Genomic DNA, 8,017 nt, shown 5'->3' with positions numbered 1-8,017 from the left:
AGTTGCCACCATTTATTGCACCTGAATACTTCGAGCCATTCCGGAGGGGTCATGCACCAAGTACAGAGGTTATTGATCAGCTAAGTGATAGGGGCCCTAGTGGTCCAAAAAACACGATTGATAAGATATGTTTACAAGACTTCTGATAATACCGCGCGTACCGCACAAAAATTGGTGTAAATGTTCAGTTCAGGAATATGACGTTTTACAATAGTATTAACAAGAAAAACCCCATATGTATCAGCCGTAAAAAGTCTCGTCTGTACTTTTATCATCCTAGTGGTAATAGAGTTGGGTCTGGATGCCGCACACAAGACCGTTGAAGCTGTTTTTTGTACATCACTATACAATCCTGCACGAGGATTTGTTCGTGTAGAGACAAGCCGTTCTGCAGAATACCGGTGTTTGGCACTGGTTTGGTATCACGTTTCACAAACTAGAAGTCCCATGACAAAAAATGTACCTTTTTGTCTGATAAAAGCTAAGTATTATAAGTTTTGTACGGGTCAGAATAGATTATCCTAATTTGCGACAGCTTCTCTGTCACCAATGCGAGGTAGAACATGAGGATTGAACAATTCAAAAATAGCAAAGAGGAGAATTTATCAAAAAAGATCTCTCTGAAATTGAGGTGGGTCGCTGCTCAGACTTTTACGCATGAACCAAGTTAACCTGCTGAGACGTTTACGCATGCACCAGGTTAACCTATGTTCGCTTAGTGGTCTAGGCATCACTTGCCAAAACTCCACATAGAAACTCCACATAAAGCGCTCTACGCCAGGTGGACGCCTTTCGGGCCCTTGGTCGAGCATTTCTAGTGAGATGCACATTGCTAACCCATATAAAACACTCCTAAGATCCGAAAGAGACCTACTCAGCTAAAAAAGAAATACTTAACACCAGTTGATCATGTGCACCCTAAATTTGCATTGTACTCACCTTGGAAATATTCATTGTTTCAGGGAATTTGTGTTTGAATGGTTTGTGCAGGGTGAACGGGAGTTTTTCGTGAAAACTTAGACTTAAACTTGTGTTCTTTTTCTACAGAAGGGGAAGCACTATAAGGCATGATGTCAGGATCGGGGCAAATCCAGCGCCCCTAGGAAATCATGATGCAAGTATTATTTTCTAGATTCAGCTTTATCCTGTTTTTTCCTGACCCCACTCCAAGTATTCGGACAGAAATGTTTAGTTGACCTTACAATATTACATTTTTATATTTCTAAAGACATTTCAATGTCATCTACACACCTAGAGTAAGATACTAAGAGAGGCAGAGCTTTAACCAAGTTTATTTTAACTATGCAAAATGTGCAGCTTAGTACCGCGCCTTCAAGTACTACATTATTTAGCGGGTCAACGGTTGAAACCACCGAGCGAAACGTTACACGATACGTTCGCTGTGATATTAAGCCATCCACAGTGTATAGCATGTTCGTGGAAAATGATAAAAGAATTCACGTTGCTAAAAATGCCTTCGGCCAGGGAGTGCCGGAAGTATTATTGATGTAAAAACCGTCACACAAAACGGTTGATGGACGAAGGTATCATTCAGGTACCGCTCCAAGCCCACAAGTGTAGCGATGGTGGATCGCCCCACCCTGTAGCAAGCATGGCAGCTCTCGAAGAGATCATTGTACTCTAAAAATTTGACACAGCTTGCTTTAGGGGTGAGAAGCTGGAGAAACAGCAGAGCCGGCAGCCATAAATAGGAGGAAGTTCTTTGAGATCCTCGTTGGTTTTGCGGACTCGAACTCGCTCCCCGACTCGGACCGACTTCGAGAATCTTCACGTAGTGACCCGGGAGGCGCATTCCAAAGCGGCACGAGGAGTGTTTGATCACCAATATGTCTTGTGCTACCGGAAGCTCTAAAGGTCTAAAACCGCCGTCGCCTCAATGTTGCTTCGGGCTATAGCAAACTCGGTCGGCTGGAGCCACTTGGTCTTACATGCCGTATGCAGTTATATCTGCCGAAACGGTACCTCTTGAAGCTGAAGTTGAAGTTTATTCATCAAAAGTAAATGGTTACAAAGGAAGTTTACAGACAAGGGTCGTGAAGTCAGCGACTGCACTTGGACCCTCGATGAAGTACACGAACAACGTTACCGAACTCTTCGTAGTGGTTAAAACAAAGAGGTAAACTCGGGGTCCCGCCATCTACGGGAGGGACGACTACGAGAGGCGAAACGTGTACGCGGGAGCGCATGGTGGAAGTGAACTATGGAAGACGAGATTATGTTTTTTGGGGCGGTCATGTTAGCAAGCGCACTCGGGTAAGCGCTGTTCTATTCGTCGTCATATTGTTTGTTGGGTAGCGGTCGCCATGCGCCTTTGTCAGATTCTTCTTTGTCGTATAATTTTGCACTCACAATTTTCTTGGTATTTGTTTGGGCTCTCGTCACGAGACGCACATTCCCGTACGCGCATCATTTTGTTGGTGTTTTTTATCTGGAGCTCCGACAGAGACGCACTTTTAGGTGTGCTCGAAATTTTCTGGGTATTTTTTAGCGTGTGGATGGCCTGACCAACAGACTAAAACGATCTGTTCTTAAAGAACAAGGATCTCCTATTGATATATATTTTATTTAACAGGTTCATTCCAACCATCGCCTTAAAAACAGAAAACACTGCTCGCTGGTATACCCAGATACATCGACGCCCTAATAACGAAAGAAAACTTTATCGCCGCGCCAATCAAAAAAGCCATTTTGCGATAGCTCAGTGCGTTGAAATAGATGGGATAAACAATAATAGTCATTCCTTGCATCAACCCTTCATCATTTTTTCAGACATGTCCTAACATCAATGTTAAAAAATATACCTCCTAAATTTTGGAGTGTTGTCAATCCTCTTAGCCATCCCGATAACACCCTCATTGACAGTAATAATGTTTCTCTTGCAAAGGCTCAGTGCACACGGGTTTTTTAAACGAAGCACTCATATCAGCATTCACGTGGGAAGACACCACCTTATGCCCGAAAGTAACCCCATTTCACACAGCAGCATGCCACAAATATTAATCAGTGAAGTGGAGATATTTTTATTGCTCAGTCGACTCAAAATGTCTACTCCTTCGAATCATGTAGACTTCAATAACAAAATACTGAAAAATTTATCAGGTAGTATTTGTACGATATTCTGGACGCTTTTTCACAATCCTTATTATCACGTTGCATCCTTCATGACTGGGGAATTGCAAACGTAATACCATTCTTCAAATCTGGTTACCGCTTTTCATTCCTAAACTATCTTCCTATTTCGGTAAAGAGTAACGTTTGTAAACTCCACGAACATATTATACACACATAAGTTATCAACTAGCTAGAAGACCTTAACATTACACGTAAGCACCAACACGGATGTCAAAGAGGATATTTTTGCTACACACTGCTCGCAGGTTTTATTAAAGACGCATATTCACCTCTCGAAGATGGATCACATGTTGACGCCATTTTGGTTGACTTTTCAAAATCATTCGACCATGCTCCTCATCACAAGCTCCTCACAAAACTTTCTCGGCTTGACATTCACTCTAACATTTTGTCATGCGAAAACTATTTTATTTCATCACGCCTACATTTCACGTCTGCTAACATTTGTACCTCATCACAGAAGATAAGTGCGCGTTGTTTACTGAATTTCTGTGTTTTTCTTTGTGTAGGCAACACAGAAAAGGAGGTGGTGTACTAGTGTTCGCTAAAATTGGCTGGTTTTGTGAAAGCATTACCTTGTGGTAACTGAGGCAGTAATCATTGCAGTGTCCATTAGTAAATGTAACCAGCATGTTGTGGTTTATGTCGTGAACAGGTCTCTGATCCCCAATGTTGCATTAATTCTGGAAGAGCTAAAAAACCTCTTGAAAAAACATGGTAGCGAAGACAACGTTATACTTGCTGGGGACATCAACAATAATATTTCTGGTAAACTTAGCCTCGCAGCCAATGATTACCTTACTCTTATAGCAAGTCATGGTCTGGAGAACGTTATGCCAGATGACACAAGGGAAGAATTTCTCGGTAGCAAATTAACACAAAAGTGCATAAATTGCATTTTCACTAGGTTGCTGAAACATGAAAAGTTTCGATGCGTTTTCAAAGCGAAGGTCGCTGACGATTATTTTATTGCTTAACCATCTTTGACATAAAGAATTTATTCCCTCCAGTCATAAAGCAAGAAAAAGTAATTCTGAATGCCACAAATGTTGACGAATGGATACGGTGGCTTCCACTCGGACTCTCTTAATTGCTTAGAGCATACAAAACCAAGTGAACGGTTGGATGAAAAAATTCAGCAGATATATAAGTGTTCACAAAGGCAAGCGTTGCCTAAACGTAGAAACCCTGAATCTCCTTGGATAAATCGTGAGGTATTAGAGTTGTTTTCTAAAAAAATAGACTTCAAAAAAAGTGTCCTGCTGACCCCCGTGATGGCCTTATAAAGGAGGAATACCGAATTATTACGAATAAACTAACGACAAAAATCAGGTTTGCAATTAGACGTTATCAGGTAGGTCAATTTTGCAGCTGCCGAAGAAACGAAAAGAAAACCTGGGACCTCGTACACTATATAGGCTATCTGGCAGGCATCCAAAGAAAAACCTTATTACGAATCTAAGGGATAGTTATATAGTTATGAGAATTATTTTAGATAGAAAGTTATGATAGATTCAGTTTCAGTTTCAGTTTATTTATTTTCCACAAGTGGATGGTTCCTCGGGTAAAAGCCACTTTTGCAGCTTGACAAAGCCCGAGGAACCGACTTATGACTTGGTCAATAATTTAATGAGCATTTTATACATGCAGTCAATGAATTTGAAAACAACACTGCAAAATCGTATTCTTGGCAGACCTGCTCGTCCCGGGCCTTTTCAGCCTACATTCCAGAAGTCACTGGGATCAATTTATGGCAAACAATGCGTACGATACCACTAAGTCACTTGGTTATGACCGAGTTAAAGTGCCCCTGAAAGGCGTTTTGAGCATACTAAATGAAGTAGCGCAATCGTTATATTGGGTCGTCAAGGTCATCTGGGCCAAGTATTACTCTTTTACGCGCAGCGGAAAGCTCACACTTTTGTTGCAAAGTTTGTCGCTTTTTTCTCACCCTTTCCTTCGTGTTTGTGGACGCCGCCATCTTTACATGTCTACATCATCGATTCCCAGATGTTGGTCATGAGCTAGACATCCTGCTATTGAGGGGCCTTTTCACGCACTTCCGGCAAAGAAATGAGTCGTCTGCTCAGCGTCGGCTCGCCGGCTGATCTGCCAGCGGAGTGTCGGAGTGCTTGGACATTTTACGACAAACGAAACAAGTGTAAACAAACGCTTAACCGTTCGTATTGAATGCAACACGGCCATAACAAGACATGGATATTCTCTTACCTGAGTACGTTCCGTAAAGAAAGCGTTGAAGCCCCGTGGCACTTTCGTGCAATCGCAGAGAACGCCCTGAGCCGAATGCCCGGTTTTGACACACACATTTTATTCAACTTCAAAACAATCCATAGATGCGTTTCGAACGAACACAACGTCACAACCTGCGTTGCGAGTCTGAACCACGATTGACAGACGATAGGTTGCCTCCTCTTGCCCGTCGTAAATTCGGCACTCACCTCGCGCGCGGTTTTTGGGGACGAACAGCAAGTCACTTAACTCTGGCGCGCAAGCCGAGATGGCTTTTAGCCGCGCACACTGCACATACCCCATGCGAGGTTTAGTCGTACGTCGCTCGAGAAAAATAATCCACACCATGGGAAGCACTATCCACCCGCAGCACAACGTCGCATTTCATCGCGAAACAAAGGCGTCCGCAACACACACACCATCGCCTCCTGTAATGCCAAACGCATCTGACTTTCCAATGGGAGTGAGTGGTACGCCTGCAGTGCCCACATGTCGCGAGGTGGGGCCCCGAGCTGAACCGGGATCACGCAACCGCAACTGACTTCTGGGGAGGTTTGTGCCTTGTTGCCAAGGCAACCGATGTTTGAGATTGTCATTGAAATGGCGCTGGCTCCAGCACTAGAAAGCTCAGAGCCGCGACGGAGCAAGTTTTGCCAACGTTGCCGCTCTCCACCACGCGTCGCCCCAAGCTTAACTGGTCACATGATTGAAGTGTTTTGTGCACGGGTTCTGTATCGGTTTAAAATGTCCTTTTCACATGCCGCCGGCAGGAATTACCACCGCCGCAAAATAAGACCCGGCACCAGCGGGGCCACATCTGATACGGCGCTTTTTGGATAAACAGTGCGCGGTGCATGAAAGGAACCGAGCGCCCGATCCACCCCGAGCGGCTGCGAGTTCACCGCCGATTAAAAGTCACGTGCTGCCCTGCAGCAACGCACACCGCCAAAGCGCAAGGCCAGGCCGCCGCACAAATGCGGCCAGATATTTCGTTCGCTTTTCCAGCCTTGAGCGGAGTGAGGGATTCATGGTGTCAACAAAGCTTGCCCGTAGCAGACGGCAGTATGCGGAGTGCCCTAGCGGAAGTACGTCACCGCTTCATGCGCGCAGCATCATGGGAGGGAAGGCTCCCGCACCGTCAACAGCGAAAGGAGGAGGAAACGCGGCGCGACGATAATGCGCGGTTTTTGATTTACGATTACTCAGCTAATACTCACCGCTTTAACAAAATTCTTGCGGGAGGAGATTGCTAATACATTGTCTTATTTGGTTACATGTACATCCATGCATCGGCGGAAGGTATTTCAGGACCCCTTTAAAATGCAGGATTCATAATAAACTTCAGTCATCGCACAAGTGTATTACTTTGTATTATAAACCAGACCCTAAACACGGCATAATTCCGAAAGATATGAGGGTCATCGTTGTGAGACATCTTCATAAAAAAGATCTAGAAAAGTCCAGAACAACTATAGGCCAATCTCAATACAGTCGTCAATATTATTTATTTAGAGATATCTCGCAACAAATATGACCACTTTTTTCAAAACGCATAGCCTAATCAGTACAGCGCAGTATAGATACCGAATTGGACTTGGCACGTTCAGCTTATTAGAGGGTTTCAACGACAATATGTGCAGTCAGATCGACAAAAACCACCTCGTTATTCCGCTCTTTTTAAACTTCCAGAAGGCATTTGACACGATTGACAATAAGCTGCTTCCTAAAAATTAGCCAACATCGGTATTAGGGGTCTTTCCACCAGATTTTTTTGGACTATTTGTCGAACCTTATACAGTGTGTTCGTATCGAAAATTCTTGCAGTGAATCGCTGCGGGTCTGTTCAGGTGTGCCACTGGGTTGGGTGCTTAGGTCACTTTTCTTTACATTTATATTATTACCATGGCTTCCTTCCCACTGAATGCCAAACCCTGCATGTATGCTCATGGTACTGCTCCGGTTTTAGCATGTTGGAATTATGATTTTGGTGCTCGTCTTATGCAATACGATGTTTGTATTCCGATGAACCGGCTGAGCAATAAACATGTTTTTCTGAATATCTACAAAACCAATTTTATATGTTTTCATAGCCCTTACCGGACATTTGACGAGAGAGCATCTGTATTTCTGCATAATAGCTCCTATCATAATTGCTCCTGCCTTCCAGTCGATCTTGTTCATGATGAATATTAAGGTTTCAAATTTGATGAAACTTTATCTTGGAATTTACATATAGAACAGCTTTCATAACGCTTGCGAGTGGTATGTGTTGATTTGTATCCGATGCGATCGGTTTTCCGCCTTGCTCCAAAAAGAATATTTTTGAAATGCTTAGGAGTATCTATCATTGGAAATGGTCTATTTATGGACAAGCATCTTCGTATAAACTGAACACTCTTAATTGCATCCTGCACAAACTACCGCACAATATAATGTATGGCACTAGACATGATGGAAACCGAATAGATATTGTTGTAAAAGAATCAGATATTCTTCACGTGAAAAAACAACTTGTTCTTGATATCTTGTTAAACAAATTCTTTTACATTCCTTTCAAAGTTGATAATATAAAAACTAGGTGCTTCCGTCCAACTGAACGTTTTGTGCTGCCTGG

The sequence above is a fragment of the Haemaphysalis longicornis genome, unplaced genomic scaffold (assembly GCF_048455015.1).
Source record: "Haemaphysalis longicornis isolate Haplotype H1 unplaced genomic scaffold, Haemaphysalis longicornis Haplotype H1 scaffold_11, whole genome shotgun sequence".
In the NCBI taxonomy this organism is placed as follows: Eukaryota; Metazoa; Arthropoda; class Arachnida; order Ixodida; family Ixodidae; genus Haemaphysalis; species Haemaphysalis longicornis.
This window is presented reverse-complemented; position numbering follows the sequence as displayed.